The 19,299-nt window shown below is 37.4% G+C and overlaps 1 long non-coding RNA gene across 2 annotated transcripts in view; it reads right to left on the reverse strand.

The window, feature by feature from the left end:
* Positions 1–845: 845 nt before the first annotated feature.
* LOC103784360 (uncharacterized) overlaps positions 846–19,299 on the reverse strand; it is a 121,215-nt gene continuing 102,761 nt past the window's right edge. For both annotated transcript variants that reach the window (XR_008626520.2, XR_008626519.2), the window contains one exon: positions 846–1,109. This is a non-coding gene — a long non-coding RNA (uncharacterized LOC103784360). The remainder of the gene's footprint in view (positions 1,110–19,299) is intronic.

Genomic DNA, 19,299 nt, shown 5'->3' on the forward strand with positions numbered 1-19,299 from the left:
CTTGCCATCCTGTCCTCTAGTGTATGTTCAACACAGCAGCCAGAGTAGGAACCCTATAAATCTTAAATCAGATTGTGCTACTTTTTTCCTGAAAATTCTCTTACATTTTCTCATCTCAGCCAACACTTGTGTAGCTGTCTGCAAAGCACCCCCATGATCTGATGCCTGTGATTCTCCTCCACCCAATTTCCATGACTCACTCTCTCAATCACTGTACTCCAGTTGCAATGGCCTCCTCACTGCTTCTCAAACACACTTAGCATGCATTCTCCTTACTGTCTTTACACACTATGGTATTGGTTTTGTATTTTCTGGGTTTACGTTCTTCTTTACTTTAAGTCTCTAATCAAACACAGCCTACTTGCTGAGGCCTTTGCTGAGTATTCTATATGATACAGTGACCCATCCCCCTTACTCTCTACTCCCTTTTGCCTGGCTCCGTTTTATATTCCTCTTGGAATTTTATCACAATGTATATACACAAATGCATCTATAAACATATACATATTATCACAATATGTATACATAAATGCATCTACCAACGTATAATTATAGGTTTGTGGTACATCCCCTTCCATAGAATATAAGCTCCTTCAAGACAATGTTATGTGTTATATGCTATGATTATATCTGAAGTATCAAAATCTAGAAGAAAATTAAAACATGAAATAGTGTAGTCACTCTATAAATATTAAATAATTATTCTTGTAAGAATGAGTAAACAAATAAATTTATTGTCTCTGAGTCAGAGCTTAGCAGTGAAGACGGACATTATATTTTCATAAACCTCCACACAAACATTTTAATGATTGAAATTTTTTTATTGAGATGGAGTCTCACTCTGTCGCCTAGGCTGGTGTGCAGTGGAACCACTGCCTCCCAGGTTCAAGCGATTCCCCTGCCTCAGCCTCCCAAGTAGCTGGGATTACAGGCACCCGACACCATACCCAGCTAATTTTTATATTTTTAGTAGAGATGGGGTTTCATCATGTTGGACAGGCTGGTCTCAAACTCCTGACATCAAGTGTTCCTCCCACTTCAGCCTCCCAAAGTGCTGGGATTACAGGTGTGAACCCCCATGCCTGGCAATTTGTTGCTATACGGTAGTCCTGAAGATGAAAAACATATAAAATTCAAACATCAGTTAAGGCTATATTTAATAAAATGTCTTAAGTGTAAATAATAGAATTTTCCAAAATAATTTGTAGAAGCAATTTTTTGTGTATGTTTATATATTATGGTGAACACTTAAAACTTTTTATCTCTGCTATTGATTGACATAACCGCTAGCTTAAGCAAACAAATTTGAGGAGTAAACTTTTTGCCAGAACCGTAATTATTTTGCTGTTTTCGATCACTGTTGCAGACCTCCAGCTCCTTCAAATTCTGCTCTAGTAGTCTCAGAGTCTTCCGTATGTGTCATTTTCTCAGGTGGCCTTCCCTGCCAGCACTCAGGGGCTTGTCCCTCAATCATGGATTAAGAGACAAACACATAAATAGCAAAAAAAGAAAAAAGAAACGTTTGATAGTTAATCCAGCTAGCAGCACATAATAAATACACTCTATGAGTCACATCCTAATGTAGACAAATATGTCCTTTTGGTACTCGAGGCACAGACAGTGAAAGAGATAAGGTAGAGCAGGGAAAAGGACGCTGGCAAATGCCACGAAATAGTTAAAAGTCCGCCCAGCTCTGCAATTCAGACTTTGAGAATTCCTCCAGCTGCGTCCAAAATGAAGTGCCACTTTGTGATGTCATTCGGTTTCCAAGTTAGATCAACCGCTGAGAGGGAAGAGGTCAATGACAGTAAGATGTCTCGCGGGGAAAGGAGAAGGGGTGAAATACTCATCTCAAAGAAAGAGAAGAGAGCAAGATTATTAAAGTAGGGCAATATGTATTCTGGGCAGCTCAGAGAGCTATTAGAAGTATGAAATCATAAAATTAAACCAAATTCAATCTTCCAGGCTGTGTGATTTTCTCCAGTGAGGTTCAGTTATTCTGTTATAAGCACACAGAGGTTCATTTTATCTAGAAATATTTTCTTGTGTGTGAAGAAAGAAGAAAGGGGCAAATGGATTGAAGTAGCACATGGGAGAGTATTCTGAGTGATAAACCTGAGATTCAAACAGAACAAGAAGATAAGTCAAGGCAGAAGTGAGAAAGCCATGGTATTTATGGATAGGTCCAAGTACGGCTAGAGCTACAGTCCTTGAGCAAGGAAAATGAAAGCATGATTATCATTACATATTTTTAGTATGGTCTGCTTGTGAAAATGGTATCCTTTTGAGTAGTTATGACAATCAAAATACTATTGTATACAATATAAAAGAAGAAAAGTACCCAGTTCCACTTGATAGCAAAGCAACGCAAGAGTCTTGCTATTTTCTGAATGGGTTGACAGCACCTTAATCCGCTTCATTCTGCTGCTGGCCTCGAATCCTGTGGAGCTAGTGGACCAATCTTTCCTCTCAATACTTAATGTTGATTTGACATCACCTCAGCTACCACTGGGGCCAGACACCTCCTGTGACCTATTTTACCCAAAATCTCAGCACAGTATACAGTTGGGAAAAAGCATTCCAATTTCTGAGCAACAATTATATGTTGAACTTAATGTCGGGAATAGATATGTCACAGAAATAGATAATATCACAGGAATAGATAATGGCAGATATATATATATATATGAATTATATATATTCATTTTGTGAATATATTTATTCAAACTAAACAGATATTACATATCTGTACATATTATACAGTAACTTACACGTAGTAGGCATTCAAAAATATTTTATAGACAACACAATGAAGGGATGTAATTTTATTTACCAATAGTGAGGGATTGTTATTTGTTGCTTTCTCACTAGGGTACATGTGGGACTCAATGTTAATAACCGTATTTCTTTTCAAAAAAAGATAATATTATAAAAGCATAGTAGCTGCTGTCACCTTTGTGTTCCGTTTCTTTACAATTAATTAGAAATACAGTTTGGATCTCTGCAGGTTAGAATGAATGACAAAATCCATTCTAATCAACAGCTCAGTGATATAATATTTAAGCTCACTACTAGATACTCTAAAGCCTAGAAATAAAATATCCTAACAGAATAGGTGGTACTATATAATCCTCATCCTGGGATTCATTACATCTACCTCTCAGAGAGGACAGCTGGTGGGTAGAAAATGGAAGTATTTCAACAGCAGGTTTTTCAGCTCATAAGTCAGCATTATTTACTTTAAAACATGCACCAAGAACACAGCCACTGAGAATTGTCAATGAATAGTTCATTAGTATGCAAAAGAGATTGTCAACAATTTGCTAATGTTTTAATGAAAGACTATACAGCAAATAATTATAGGGACAGACTCATCCAAGAATATTTTATCTGCAGGTTGAAAAGTTAGCATTCAACAATGAGACTTGCCTGGAGACTGGAGAAAAAAGATTAAAGAAAACAAGAGGGATTAGCATGTTTGCTGGATATGAAAAGTAGGGGATATGTGAATATTTTTATGAAGAATGAGAGAAATGCATTATATATTGATTTTAGTATTGCTACAATGAAAGAAACTAATAGTTTTTAAAAAACAAATTTAGATAATACAAACTATGACTATCCTTTTTGTGTAAAGCTAAAGAAACAGTGTTATCATTTCATTACAAACTCAGTTCTGATTTTGGCCATAATGTATGTTCTTGTGTCTATATCACTGGTTTCCAGAGTGTGTTCCAAGCAACATTCTTATCAAAAGAGGGAATGGTCAACATGTTGAAGAATCTGCGTATTTTAATCCTCACTGGGTATTTAGGATGCATCTAAAAGGCTCTAAGATTTTCTGCAGTAAACATATCAATTAACTAAACATACCAATCCTCATCTTAGTTGACAGTATGTTTACATATGTATCTATTTATTCACCTATTCATTTATTTATTTTTTAACACCTTTCTACATGTGTATGTGAGGGTTAAGTTTAGGCGTCAACTTGACTGGATTACTGGATACCCAGATAGCTGAGAAAGCATTATTTCTGGGTATATCTGTGAAGGTGTTTCTTGCACAGATTGACATTTGAATCTGTGGCCTGAATAAGGGAGCTCTACCCTTACCCAATGTTGTTGGGCACAATCCAATCAGCTAAAGACCAGGATAAAAGAAAAAGACAGAGAAAAGATGAACTTTTATTTTCTTCTTTTCAGAGAAAAGATGAACTTTTATTTTCTTCTTTTCAGAGAAAAGATGAACTTTTATTTTCTTCTTTTCAGAGAAAAGATGAACTTTTATTTTCTTCTTTTCAGAGAAAAGATGAACTTTTCTCCTTTCTTTCTTTCTTTTTCTTTCTTTCTTCCTTCTTTCTTTCCTTCTTTGTTTCTTTTCTTTCTTCCTTCCTCTCTTTCTTTCTCTCATCTTTCTTTCTTTTTTTCTTTCTCTTCCTTTCTCCTTCCTTATTTATTTATTTATTTATTTATTTGTTTTCTTTCTCTTTCTCCTTCCTTCCCTCCCTGCCTCCCTCCCTCCCTCCTTCCTTCCTTCCTTGGAAGGAAGTGGAAACAGTCCTATCCGTAATACATTACGAATAAATATGGAGTGGATAAAGCTGTGATTGTCCCTTGAAACTGACTGTGACAGCTTCCAGGCCACATCACTCCCTTTAAAATTGAACCCTATGGGCATATTGAAATGTGAAATAAATATGTTTGGCTGGTGAATCCTAACAAACTTTATTAGTTACTTGGACTACCACATGCCATTGGAGTAAGATCCCCGCCTGATCTTATGCAGAGTCAATTTCACAAAGAAGTTTTAGAATCTAAATATAACAATTTAAAAACCTGCCCACTAATCATGTTTTCACCACTTCTGATGTGGCCCCTAAGCCACGCCCATCCATATACATATGATGGAGTAAGAGTTATGGTGACATGAACAGGGGGGCAAAAAGTATCTGGGGAAGAAGCTCACTGTGGCAACCTTTGACCTGGAAGGTTTCACTGTGTCCTTTTATAAACCAAGCAAGCCTTGTTGAGTTTTTATGTTGTTCTTTGATGAACTTCAAATACTTAGTTTTTTCCCTTAGAGTTTGTATTCAAGATGGGGGTGAGAAAAAGAACAGTTGACCCTTGAACAATACAGGTTAGAACTGGGGGACTCTACTTCTAAGTAATTTTTTTTCAATAAATACAACTGGCCTCTGTATAAGTGGGTTCTGCATCCACAACCAAAGGTAAAAACAAAATTCAGAATTGGCAGGATGTGAAACTCACCTCCACAGAGGACCAGCATTTCTTAGCTGCAGGGCCCACAGGCAGGCCTGCTGGAATTGAGTAGGCATGGATTTCCGTAGCTGCAGGTGATCCTGGAACCACTCCCCTATGAATTGGGGCCGTTCCAGCTACTTTTCCCTAATAGTGTATCCTTTTTTCGTGCTGGCTATAATTGGATCTAAGTCCAGAGGCCCATTTGATGAACACAGGGACTTTTATTCAGTGGGCAGTGAAAAGAAAAAAAAAACACACAAAAAAAAATAAGTAAAGAAAGGCAAGTAGCCAGATTTGGGATTTGACATTTGGCATATATTACCTTATTTCTGGCTCTCCCACACTGAGATAATAGAAGGTCCTATAATGAGGATAATGTTTTGCAAAAATTAAACCCATTCACTTTAATTTACTCCCAAGGTGGGCTCCTGTGCAGTCCTCCACTTCTGGGCCAAACCCTGAAGTTCATTGCTCTTGGAAAGGAGAAAGTGATGCTATTTCCTAGAACACAGAGGCCACCAAGAAGCCTTGAGTTTTGAAACTGAGTTTCTTTTGTGACTAGCTGTTTTGTAACAATAACAACAAAAACAACTAGTCATGTTAGGAAAGAAAAGGGTTTTCCAAGTCTCTCCATACTGCAGATTGTGATCCATTATTATGTGTCAGAAAGTCAATTGAGTAGTATTAAGACAAGTTTTGTGTGTTGTTTTTGGTGGGATTTTTTTTTTCAGTTTGTTTTTCCTTAGTTATTGATTAGGACACAACACAATTAAGTAGAATAGGATGCAGATTGAATGCACCACTCACATCAAGAATACTGTTTTGTGAAACACATTGTGCATGACACGGTTCTCCAGAAAAATGGAACCAATGGTATATATATACACATACATGACAGCGGGGTTATTAAGGTAAATGGCCCACATCAGTATGGAAGCTGAGAAGTCCCACAATACGCTGTCTACATGCTGGAGAAACTAGGGGACTGCTGGTGCAAGTCCTGGTGTCTGAAGGCTGGAGAACCTGGTGTTCTGATGTCCAAGGGCATGAGAATATGGGTGTCACAGCTCCAGAAGAGAGAAAGAGAAGGAAGGAAGGAAGGAAGAAAGGAGAAAGAGAAAGAGAAGAAAGAGAAAGAAAGAAAGAAAAAAAGAAAGAAAAGAAAGAAAAAAGAAAGAAAAAGAACAAAGGAGAAAAGTTCATCCTTTCTCTGCCTGAAAAGAAGAAAATAAAAGTTCATCTTTTCTCTGCCTTTTTCTTCTATCCTGGTCTTTAGCTGATTGGATTGTGCCCAACAACACTGGGTAAGGGTAGAGCTCCCTTATTCAGGCCACAGATTGAAATGCCAATCTGTGCAAGAAACACCCTCACAGATGTACCCAGAAATAATGCTTTCTCAGCTATCTGGGTATCCAGTAATCCAGTCAAGTTGACACCTAAAATTAACCCTCACATACACATATGCATCTTAGCATGAGAGAAGAATATAATACACAGTGGAAATCCCAGAGGCAAAGGGGAGTGTGAGACGGGCTGTACAGGATGATGAGAACACCAGGGCTGTGGTCCCTCTGCTCACTCCCTGTGTGGAACCCTAGCAGGGGATGCCTAGCAGCCCTCCACCTTTACCCTTTTCTATTTTCTCAACCCTTCCATCAAACCAAGGGCAGCCATATCCAAGTGGTTTGGTGAACAACGTTTGGTCAAGCAGAGGAGGAGCCTATTTTGTCTCTCAGGAAAGAGTCTTTGCCCCTCTATTCCAGCATGTGGCATTTAGCAGGATATGGGGAGACACCGAAGTCAGAATGAAATGCTGAGGGTCCCAGAGAACTGTGAATGTTGCCAAGGATTTTGGGGGCAACCTCCTTGTCTGGGAACCATACGACCATCACAGTTAGGGGAGTGGGCTGAGGTGAGGTCTATTCAGCAGAATATTTTTCTCCCTACCACCTTCCAGCTGGCAACATCACACCACACGTAAACTCAGGAACAAACCTCAGCAGCAGCCACCAGCAGAATACCCAAGGGGGTCTCACATCACTGCTCTGCAGTCCACTGTGCAGCCAGCAAAACAAACATGTAAGCAACAAACAAAATCCCCTGAAGCAGAGACCAGAAAGGATGCAGTTGCTCCCCGTATTGAAGCACGTCCCCCGCCCCCACTGTCCCTGCAATTCTTTCCTCTCTACCACTACAAGATTATGTAACTCACAAATTCTGTTCAATCATCCATGTAGCATTTGGAGGAAAGAGCTGGCAGACAAAAATCTGAATGATAGAACTTCTAAGCAGATACTGTTAGCCTAAAAGACTGATAGGGGTTTGCTTACCAACTCACAGTGCTTCTACCACATCACCATCTAAGAACTCAGAGAAAATTTTATCTAAGTTTACAGAATCTTCCTCAACACTATTTTAGAGCCAGGAACCCACTTTATGGCAAAGGAATAGCAACAACAAGCATGATTATAATGTATTCCAAATCACTGGAAAGTGGTCAGCTGAAAAACACACTGAAGGGTTGGGGTGGCCTATTCCAGAATGCTGCATATGCACACAGATAGCATATCTTTTATGCATGCTCCATGAGCTGGATTGCATGGATCTGTGGTCCAAATGGTTAAAGTAGAATTCGTCCTTCTCAACAGACTATTCACATCTCGTTTGTGAAACTTGTGCTTCTTAACCTTAAAACTTTAGCTCAGCTGATTAGAACCCCTTGTTCCCAAGGAAGGACAGCTTCTATCATAACACACTGTGAAAGTGCCACTGAACTGAAAACTGCACATTCTACCCTGTCATATGGGGCATGAGGAAGGTCCATGAGACAAGATAAGGTGTTACTGTATTGGTGAAGCCCACTGACCCTATTGACTTTGGTTCCCTAGGGTTGTTACCTAAGCAGGGGAATAGGAAAGAAAGTGCTAGAATCTAGGAAGCCCACCAGATCAGTTCCTTTTCTATCACATCCAAGGATGACTATAAATAGGTAATTACGGTAACAATGGCCCTATAAGGACAGGCAATCATAGCCTCACAGAATCATACTCAAGGCCGCTCCATTAAATGAGCAATCTAGAGGGCTTAGGAAAATTAGGTATTTAAGGAGTAGATGCTGAATAACAATTGTGAGTTTGGGGAATACAGGCAGAAAAGGTAGCTCATTCTACCTCACCTAAATTAAGTCTTTTGTAGAAATTGAGCTGGTCGCTACACTGAAACTATTTGGACTTAAAGAAGGCACAAGTAAATGTGTGCTGTGAAAGGAGATGGCTGTATCCCATATGCTTTACCTCACATCTTCCCAGTTAACCTTTTAGGGCTTTGGAGTTTGCTGGCTTCTGATTTTATCTCTGTTGCCAGCAATATTATGGTTTAGGCTAATGGATCTAAGAAGCTGGTTTTTTACTCAGGCATCAAAAAATAACCTGATATTGCTGAATTCACATGGATGGGCCATGACAGTCCTAGGCCTCTGCTTTACTCATCTTATTGTAGGGATCCAAATCAACCCTAGCCAGGATGCAACTTTGAGTTTTAGTTTTAGCAAAGTGAAAACAAGATGAAAGATTCCAGTCAGAGGCAATGAGGTGACATAAGAAATGCATGGACAGACTGGTTCACTGGTGCATGCTGGAATCTAAATACTAAAAAGTCTGAACCCCAAAACCAAATCTCAGAGGAAGAAACAGACATTTTCGCAAATGAAAGACATTGATCCCAGGGGTCAGATGTGGGGAGAAGTGTAATGTAAATGAAAATAGGTCATCAAGAAAAGTGAAAAGGCCAAAAAATTATAATAAACACCAGAATATATTAGTCATATACATATTTTGGCAGTGTAACAAAAATACTGAATATCTCAGTGGTTTACAACAAAACATAATAATTTTCCTTGCTTGGCTAGGCTAAGCAAGGTTGATCTAAGCTGGGTCCACTTGGCTTGTCTCCAGGCCGCAGGTCAGATTTATTTCTGCTCTATACATCTCATTCTGAGGTCCAACCTGCAGACGCAGTAGCCATCTGGAATTTGACCTTCTTATGAAGGAATACAGCAGCACAAGAGGAAACATGAAACCAAAGAAATGTTTATTCTCTATCCATGTCCTATACCTTTATATTCCATTGTTCCAAACAAGTCATGGCCAAGCACAAAGTCATGGAAACAGGGGTATATACTCCACCCTAAGGAATATGTGCTGATCAACAATTTATAGTACTACTGGGCAAATGGTGGCTTTTCCTGACCATTCTTTATGAAAATTCTTATAAATAAATGGATGTATAGTATTTGAGTTTCTGTGATTAGTGTAATGGGCCAGGGGCAGAGCATGGTGGCTCCTCAGATCTGCGGGTCCTGCAGCTCAGCTATGTCACTTTAACAAGAATGAATCAGACTATGACTCAGCTCAGCTGAGACTAATGTGCCCACCAAGATGCTAATCTATTATGCGTAATAAGTTGGCTATTTTTGCTAAGTAATCTGGACATTTATTTTGATAGAGCAGAACCTTTTCTTCTTAAACTACATCTATTAGGATGCTGGGTTAATAATTGCTTCTTGCTTGGTGAGTGTGAATTCAGAGTAGAAGGACTCAATGGGTTGGTGCCACTCGATCTTATGCTCTAAATCCCTAAAATAGAAAGGAACCACTATGGAGGCATCCAGGCTTGTTGTGGGTCAGTGTGACCCCTGTCTTAGCATCAAAAGCAGAGTGCCAATTTGATTCTGTCATACGGATTCATCTTGGTCACTCTCTGATTGAAATTATCTTTTTCTGGTATACATAAGACAACTCATGTGAAAAAGACTGGGTGTTGTGCTTCCAGCATAAGGGTCATTTTGACTCTTTTAAAGTCATCTTTCTATGTAAGAGAGCATCTATATAGATTGTTTTAACTTGTCAAAAATATCTGAATTACGAAGTTATTCATTTTTATCAAGTACAGTGGTTATATATATGTTATGACCTATATGCCTTATATATTCTGGTAATTAGGTTTTAAATATTCTATCTCATTGTTATATGGCACACTTCTTCTTTGGGTATAGTAAATATAGTTAATATGTAAAGAAACTTCTTAGGGAGAGTGCCTTTTTTCCAATCAGATGCTTTTATGATGTTTACATAGATATAATGCTATAGCCGTTGAAATATTAGTGATACCTGGCTTCATACTGCTGTGTACCTAGTATGTTATAAATAAATTTTTGGCATTTGAGAATGTTGCTTGAATATTTTGAGTGTCTGTGTTCTCATCTGCAGATTGGGAAAACAACATGCTTGCTCTGCTTGCCCTGTAGAAACACTGAAAAGGAGATTACATAATGCCTGAAACAGCTGCTTGGTCTATGGGAGGGGCTCAACAACTGATTGATGCATCTGATCAAGATTTTGAAGTGTTTCTATAGACTCTAAAACAATATAATGTAAAATAAAATTATTAAACTCAGTATGGTATTTATTGTTGTTGTTATTTTACAGGCACCTTATGTTTTCTTCTTTAATGTGTTAAAAGCCTTTTTGTCAGGAGGCCAAATCATGTTGTTTCCTACCCCACCCTTTGTTTTTCAGCCCCATTGTGCTTGTATACAGAAAAATCTTGATTGATTTATATCTATTGTTCCATTCATCAACACATGACAATTCAAGTCAACAAACAATAGGAAAGAAAATATCAAAAACAATGGAACAATAAACCCAATTTTAATTTTACTGCAAAATCTCCCAAAGGAAGGCGGCAACAAAAATGCCTCTTTTGTCATTAGTAATATGCATTTTTCTAATTTATTATTCTAGCATGACTCTCCCTGGTTCATTTTAATCCTGTTGGAGTTCTCTATAGTGGTCATTAAATTTCAAAGTACTGCACAATTAAGGATTAGTTAACTATTAGACCATGTATTGCCACTCTGATTTATGCAAGCTTCATTAAAATCTTTTTCAGCTGAGATATGACTGGAATATGAAATGTATCAAATTTAAGAATTCAAATTAGTTTAATGAGAATTTTCTTTCCTTGAACTTCAACCATGTGCTTGTATAGTGCTAGATGTTTCAGAGATGCAAAGGACTATAAATGGTCGGTAATTATGAAAAAAGAGGGAATTTGTTAGTTGAATAAGAGAAGAAAATTTAAATGTATAGCAAAAACTATCTTGTTTTGTTTGTTTGTTTGTTTTGCATGATCATAGTGGCAAAATGTAGGAAAGTTTGCATCATACTGAAGTGATCAATTTCCACAATCCTTCTAATTTTGTTTCTAAATTAACCTTTCTCAGGTTCATTTACTTTAATATGTGTTTGCTATTGATGTATAGAAAATTATCACAAATGCAGTAGCGTAAGATAACGTCCATTTATTGAATCTTAGTTCTGTGGGTCAGAAATTGGAGTGGACTCAACTGTACCCTGCTTAGAGTATTTCAAACCTGAAAATAAGTTATTGGCTAGTCAAGCACTTATCTGGAGCTTGTCGGGAAGAACCCACTTTCAAGCTCATTCAAGGTGCTCCAGAATTCAGTTCTTTGTGACTGTCGCATTGAGGTGCTATTTCTTTCCAGGCTGTCAACAGAGTGCTCTCTTCTTCTAAAGATCATTTTCATTCTTTCTTTCTCTCCATCTTCAAACCATCAATGGCATATCCTGACCATCTCATGCTTTAAATCTGAGTTCCCTTCATGCTTTCCTCTTCTTTGGTATCCAGAAAAGATTGTAGGCATTTAGGGGCTCATCTGATTAGATTAGGCCAGCCTGGATATTCCCTCTATCTTAATGTCAACTGCTGAGAAATCTTAATTACATCTGCAGTCTCCTCATAGCAGTACCTAGGTTATTTTCTGATTGAGTAACTGGAAAACAGAATCTTGGAAGGGTCGGGAGGGGAGAGGGGAGAATTTTTGGAATTTCACTTACAACGAGCTGTAAAATGGGATTGATAGAAGGATATAACCCAGAGGATTCTTATGAAGATTCTATGATATTATGTAGGTGAAGAACTTATCACTAGCACATCATAAACTTAATGAAATTCAGCTGTTACTGTTACTGTTGCTATCAATACTATAAATATTATCAAATTTAAATTTGAAAAACTGGATAAATCATAAATGGACTATCAATGTACATCACTGTTTTATGTTAGGGTTTATTTAAGTTTAACAGAGACTTATGGATGAAACTTAGACTATACCATTCTATATTTTGAAGAGTACTTAAAATTATTTTGTTAAATAATAGAACACCAACTAAAATCAGCATAATCAAAATAGTACATATTGGTTCATGAAAAAAATAAATATACCTAGAAGAGACTGATGATGGTAGTCTCAGAAATGCATCCCTGCTCACTCTTCACTTTGGCTTTATTCACTCATATTGGCTTTGATATGGTTTGGCTATGCCCTTCCTAAATCTCATCTTGAACTGTAGTTCCCATAATCCCCATGTGTTGTGGGAGGGACTTGGTGGGAGGTAATTGAATCATGGGGGTGACGATTCTATCAGGGGCTTTCCCCCCTTTGCTTGGCTCTTATTCTTTCCTGCCGCCCTATGAAGAGGTGCCTTCCACCATGGTTGTAAGTTTCCTGAGGCCTCCCCAGCCATGTAGAACTGTGAGTCAATCAAATCTCTTTTCTTTATAAATTACCCAGTCTAGGGTATTTCTTCATAGCAATGTGAGAATGGATTCATACAGGCTGCTTTTCAGTGGCTCACAGTTTATGCTACTTTATTTTTGAAATGTCTCATATTTCAGTTATCCTCCAAAATAAAATAATAACACATTTAAATAAGTGACAAAACATGGTAATAAAATGAACCTCTATGAACACACTACTTTAAGAACTAAAAAGTTAAAAATATCCATCATTTAATTGTTTTTCTTCCTTTACTCAGCCACTGCTTCCTACACAAAGTCTAATTACATCATGGATTTTGTGTATATATTTCCTTTGCTTAAAAAAATAAGTTTACTAATGTATTACTTAGGAGACAGAAACACTGGTTATTCCAACTCATAATTTGACAGAAATCATTGTTAACTGGGCTTAAATGCATTATCTAGATCATTGAAAAGATAAAGAAGAGAACACAAAGGTACAGTAGTAGCAGCAGTTTCAGCTACCATCTCTAGGCCTGGGGAAACATAGGGAAGAGTTTGGCTTTATTAAAGCTTAGAAGTCCTATAGAGCTGCAACTCAGAATGTGGTGGCCCTCTGAGGAGGGCACTGGTATAGACTAGAGCAGGTTTTTCTGACTCAGAGGAGGGGGTTTGCATGGCTGGAATCCAGTTTCCTAAATAGAGGTACTGGGGTTTCTGCACTTCAATGAGAGCCTCAGCCCATGGGAGGGGGTTCTCTAAGTTCATACAAGGGGGCACTGTAGGAAGGTCCGATCCCTAAGTTTGCAGTAAGGCTCTCTGGTATCAATATCTTTGTGTAAACACAATAAAACAGGTTATTCCAATGCTGGGGGCAAAAAAAACTTCAAACTAGTTAAACTTTGGCCACAGCAAAGAAATTTCATGTTTGGAATGAAGAGGGATTGATGGATTAACTTACAAGAAGAGAAAATGGGAAACAAACAGAAAACAGAAAGAAGCCAAACTGTTCTTCCTCTACCAGTCTTCCCATGTGCCTCTAGTGTCTTTTCTTGGAATAGACTAATTTGGAAGTAGCTGAGTTTGCAGATTTCCAGTGTGAGCTTCACAAAGCAAATTTTTACTTGTATGACATGCCTATTCATGACTTTTGCACATTTTTGTTATTCTTACCTTTCTAAAAATTGTTCGTAGAAAACTTTCATTTTTTGCACACTTTAACCTTTATACTTATCATATACTTTTTCTTCCGTTTGTGCTTTATCTTTTCACTATCTTCAAGGTTTTATGATGAAAAGAAGACATTTTAATTTTGTTAGTATTTAAGTGAAACATAGGCTAAAAGTAAAAGGATGGAAAAATATATATCGTTAGTCAAAACAAAGTTGGAGTAGATACACTAGTATCAGAAAGAGACTTCTGAAGTAGCATTTTTATTAGGCTAGAAAAGAAAGAACATTTAGAATTGCAAAATAATGATAATGGGGTAAATAAGAAAAAAATGACAAAATAATTTGAAACATATGTGAACCTAAAAACAGAGTTTCCTTAAACATGATGCAGAAAGCTGATAGAACTGAGAGGAGCAATCAGTGATGAAATTCACAATCACAGGTGGGCATACTGCACACAATTTCCTCAGCAATTAATAGGGTGAAAGATTTGAGAAGATACCTCACTGAGCACATATCGGTACAGAAAATAAGCACAGTAAAATTTGCGTTAGGAAAATGCAAATTGAGTTGACAATGTGAAACCTCTACATACTTATTAGAATTGCTAAAATAAAATATTAAAAAGAGAAAACCATAACAATATGAAGTATTGCTGATAATGTGGAACAATCAAAATTCGCATATATTGATGATGGGAATGCCTCACTTTCAAAAACTGTTTGGCAATTTCTCTTTTTAAATACAGGACCACTGCATGATCCAAGAATCCCATTCCTGGGTATTTACAGATGAGAAATGAAAAATTATATTCACAAAGAAGTTTATAGTCAATTATCCACAATGGTTTTATGCATAAACACAAAAAGCAGAAAACAACCTAAATGTCTTTCAACCAGTAAAGGGACAATCTGCTGAATATTCCTAAAATGGAATATTAAACACCAGCAAAGAAGAAGAGACTTACTAATACATGCAAAAATATAAACAGACCTCACAGGCATTATACTGAATGAAAGAATCTGGAGTCAAAGGGCTAAATGCTGCATGTTTTCATTTATATGACATTCTGGAAAAAGCTAAACTATAGTTTAGTGATTTCTAGGGCCGATTGTAGGGGTGAGTAGTAGACCACGAAGAAGCATGAAAAAATTGAGGGTATAATGGAACAATTCTTATCTTGTTTGCAGTGGTGATTATATCAATAAGGGTACATTTTACTGTTTGCATACTATGTCTTAATTAATATTAATTATTTAATTATTAATTAATAGTTTTGAAAAAATAAATACTGCCAAACCATTTTCAAAAATAGATACGCCAATTTACATTTCTGTGAGCCCTGTAAGAGAATTTTTGCTGTTTCATGTTCTTGTCAACACTTGATATTTTCAGTCTTTTACATTTTAGCCATTTTAAAAAAGAAGTAAATATATTAATATTTGAGATTATCTATGATTTAGGTGCTATATGACACTTCTGTTAGAGAAGACTGTTAGGTTGTGATTACAATTCAGCTTTCAGAAATACTCACATTAAGATATTATTGATGGTCTCAAATGTATTAATCTTCACATGCTTTTCCATTCTTTTATTGATAATTTATAAGGCAAAGTTCCAAAAAATTATATATTGAGATTATATCTGAGGTATTATATCAGCATAGAAACATTAAAGTGGAAATGTAAAATTATTTGGAATATGTGGATTAAAATTATTTGTGGGGCAAAATTACTAATTTTTGCTTAATTCAATCAATAATTTTATTTTTCTTATTAGACCTTCTAAATAATTATCCAGGTGCATGCCATGTAATTTTCATTTAAATGAGCAATCAGTCATTGATACTTTCTAGTTACCTGTTAGATGCCTATTACTTTTCTAGAAATTGTGAGAAGAATATGCTTTTTAAAACTTCAAAAGTTCACAATCTAGGAAGATTGACAGGAATTACTCAAAAGAACAGGTACAAGTAATTCTACAGTGTATTTTCTAGTAACCAAAATACAAAATACTACGTTTATTTCAATTCATGTAACAGTGGGGTCAGTTAACGTTAGATTTATGTTTTAAGTTTATGTGACACTTACATACTCACCTTAGGTTATTAAGTCTTCCAGAAGTATACCCTGAGCCAAATATTCAGGTGCAATTGATAAAGTGAGAAAATGCTCCTGGGACAGTGAGAGTTGGGTAAGGGAAGCAGGGCAGGGAAGAAGTAGAAAATAATGGTAGGCCGGGTGCCGTGGCTCACGCCTCTAATCCCAGCACTTTGGGAGGCCAAGGCGGGTGGATCATGAGGTCAGGAGTTCAAAATCAGCCTGGCTGAGATGGTGAAATCCCATCACTACTAAAAAAATACAAAAAAAATTAGCCGGGTGTGGTGGTGGGTGCCTGTAATCCCAGCTACTCAGGAGGCTGAGGCAGAGAATTGACTAAACCCGGGAGGCAGAGGATGCAGTGAGCCGAGATCGTGCCACTGCACTCCAGCCTGGGGGGCAACAGAGCAAAACTCCATCTCAAAAAAAAAAAAAAAAAAAAAAAAAGAAAAGAAAATAATGGTAAACCTTCAGATTAAGTCCCAAACCCATTCTAATCCTGCAGGGACCTCTGGAATATTAATTTCACCACATAGGCGGGCATGACTGGAGACAAGAGAGCTGGAGTATTTAAATAGCACATGGTGCTTGGTTGGCTGATAAAGTACATCCCAAGATTCTTCCATCTTTCCACACAGGTGACTTCACTTGCCAGAAGTCAATTGTTTGGAGAAAACATCATATGTGAGCCTTTAGCAGGAAAGCCCACAGAGGCTGGGGGATGGACACACAACACTAGTAAAAGGATGGAGGGTATCTGTGTGGGCACTACAGTTTCTGGCCACAATTCTCGACTGCTTTCTAGACACAGGCGAAGGAGAAATGCCAGACATTCATTAATAATAAAGATTCTAGTAGAGAGATATGGAACAACTGAAATACAAGGTAAGACTTCCAGTTCCGGCGTCAACATGTAATGTACTTGGAAGTCATGATTCCAGACTTAGAAGCATTGAAAAGTTACAGAAACTGGAAATTAACTTCTCTTGGGCCTATCAGGAACTGAAGATGCAGGGCATATTGCCACCACAAAATCTGGAGAGAGAATTGAATCCAGAGAGTCACAACTGAGATTTGTTTATCCAGAATGGAAGTCACCGGAGCTAAAACTATTAGGAACACTTAAGTAGTAATTTTGATGAATTGCTGGTATAGGAAATAAAAAAAAGATAAACTCCCTGCCAGGCTAACCAAGAAAAAAAGAGACAACGCAAATTACCAATATCAGACATTTGAAACAAGTTTATCATTATTGATCCCAGGGGAATGAGAGGCTAATGAAGGAAGAGTCCACATATCTGATAACTGAGATGAAATGGGCCAGTTTCTTGAAAGACATAAGCTACCAAAATCCATACGAGGAAAATATATATAAATAACTTTGTATCTATTAAATATATTTAATTAATAATTAATACTCTTCTAAAAAGGAAGCACCAGGCACAAAGGATTTCACTGGCAAATTTTGCCAACCATTTAAGGAAAAAAAAAATCAGACTTTTTTTCCAATTTCCTCCAGAAAGTAGAAACAAAGGAAGTATTTCCTAATGCAGTTTATGAAGTCAGTATCACTGTAGTACCAAAAGCAGATAAAGGCATCTCAAGAAAGAAAAACTACAGATGAATATCTCTCATGAACATAGATACAAATGTTCTCTACTAAATATTAGCAAATGCAATCCAACAGTGTAAAAAAAAAAGGACAATGTCCTATGGCCAAATCGGATGGAAGCATAAGGTAATAAATGCTTCAATAGATAGTTCCTAAAAGTTTTACATGAGTGTTAGCGAGGGTTATCTAACACAGATTGTTTGTAGAGTCAGAGAAAGCTTTTTGGAGAAGTTAACGTGCTCCAAGATATGGAAGAACTATAGAAGGTCTCCAGCTGAAGATGTGGGAAGGCTGTTTTAGAAATGGGAAGTAAGATATAGTATCTTAGAAATGGAAAGTAAAATATGCAAACTTGGTAAGAACAGCAAGGTGTGTATGAGGAATATCTCCAAACCTCTGTGTGCTGAGTGGCGGAGATTTGAGACCATGGGGCTGGAGAAGGAGGTAAAACTCAGCTTATGAAAATAGCAGAGAGAAAAGTGATAGAGTGGGTTAAAGCATCAACTTTGTAGGACAAGGCCTGGTTTCAAACCACAGCTTCCCAATTCCTGGCTGTATGACCATGGATAATTATTTGAAGTTTCTATGCCTGAGTTTTCTTGAGGAAATGGGGATGTCTCCTAGTGTTTTGATATATGTTAATGCAAGTAAGCCAGTATTAGTCTGTTTTCAAACTGCTGTAAAGAAATGCTCAATATTGGATAATTTATATACATATACATATACATATGTGTGTGTGTGTGTGTATCTATATATATATGAAGTTTAATTGACTCACAGTTGGCATGGCTGGGGAGGCCTCAGGAAACTTGCAATTTTGATAGAGGCAGAAGAAGGCACGTCTTACATGGTGGCAGAAGAGACAGAGAGTAAGTGAGAGCACAGGAAAATCTACCATGTATGAAACCATCAGATCTCATGAGAATTCACTCACTATCATGAGAACAGCATGAGGGAAACTGCCCTCATGATCTAATCAGTTCCCTTCCTCAACAGGTAGGGATAACAGATCCCTTCCTCAACACGTGTGGATTATAATTCGAGATAAGATATGGGTGGGGACACAGACCCAAGCCATATCAACGCCACTAAAGTCCCTGACTTATAATTGTATCTTATTATTTGTTAGCTATTAATATTATTATTCATCTATAATTTGCATATATTGGCAGGCATTTAGAGTGTTTTCTAAAGGCAACTGGGAGTCATTGAAATATTTAAAGCAAAGAGTTTGTGCAAGATTATATTAAAGAAGTAGTTTGGAGAATAGCAAGATGAATTATTGAGATGCATTTAGAGTCTTTAGTAGCTGTCCAGGACAGGAAGAATGAAGTCTGGCATGAACACCATGCCATTGGGAGAGGGATTGTAGCAGGGAGACAGCTATGAGAGATGTTTAGGAGGGAGAATCAACAGGACTTGGCACCTGATTTAGTGTGGAGATTGTGGGAGAAACGCCGCCCCGGGAAGCAGTAAATAATCTGCAAAGAATGAACACGCCTACAAGACAATTCTTTACTGCTGAAAACATCGCTCTGGAGCGACAGCTT

This window comes from Pan paniscus, chromosome 7 (assembly GCF_029289425.2).
Source record: "Pan paniscus chromosome 7, NHGRI_mPanPan1-v2.0_pri, whole genome shotgun sequence".
NCBI lineage: Eukaryota > Metazoa > Chordata > Mammalia > Primates > Hominidae > Pan > Pan paniscus.